Consider the following 920-nt stretch of genomic DNA (forward strand, 5'->3'; position numbering starts at 1 on the left):
GAGAGAGAGAGACAGGAAGAGCGAGAGAGTTGTGGGCCTGTATAGCAACTTGCTGAAGCCACTGGGATTGTGTTGTTTTTAATTTTTTATGTGTGAGTCATGCATTTACTTTTATTTTGCTGGGAAAGCACCTTCAGAGCCTCAGTTTTAAAAACCTCACACTTCTATTCAATGCAGAATTCATCACCAAATCCAAGCTCTCAAAGCTCCCAGATAAACTAAACAGACGCCACCAGCCACAACGCCACGACGCCACTGAGTTTAACTTTCAAACTTCCTAATCAAAGTGAAAAGAAAAAAGGTGCTTAGGTGTTGTAAAGTCGTACGTAGATGAGTGTAAAGCTGTAAAACTTCCCTTCACCTGTGTGCTTGACTTTGCCGCCTACAGTTTCTCACTGCATCTCATGTCCAGCCACGCTTACAGGTCACAGTCGCCAGTAATCATCTGACAATTCCCACTTTCTATTCAGTGTGTATAGTCTCCCTCAGCTTGGTACATATTTATAACACTCCCAGGCCTCCCAGCACTTTCTGTTTATGCCTTTTCTTGTTTCTCTGGCAGCCTCTCCCTCCATTTTTCCTCCTTGTCTTATCTTTCTCTCAACATCAGTCGTGTTTGTGCGGGTAAATCCAAACTTTTCAGATCGACTGTGTGTGTCTGTGTGTGTGTGACAGCAAGTGTGCTGTTGTGTTGGGTGCAGGTGCTGAAAAGTTGTGCAGTGAGCATATTTAATGGACACAGTGGTGCAGTACTGTGCCAGCCCTCATATTTTCCCTTTTACACACAAACACACACAGGGGGGCTAATTTCATGCGAGTGCACAGTGAATCGTGCAGACAGAGTTTGATAGGCGAACATTATTAGAGAATGTGTGAAGTTCAGCTTCACTTATATCTTGTAAGAGTAGAGAACCTCAGCT

Source organism: Pundamilia nyererei, unplaced genomic scaffold, assembly GCF_000239375.1.
Source record: "Pundamilia nyererei isolate P.nyererei 1_Seehausen unplaced genomic scaffold, PunNye1.0 scaffold00426, whole genome shotgun sequence".
NCBI lineage: Eukaryota > Metazoa > Chordata > Actinopteri > Cichliformes > Cichlidae > Pundamilia > Pundamilia nyererei.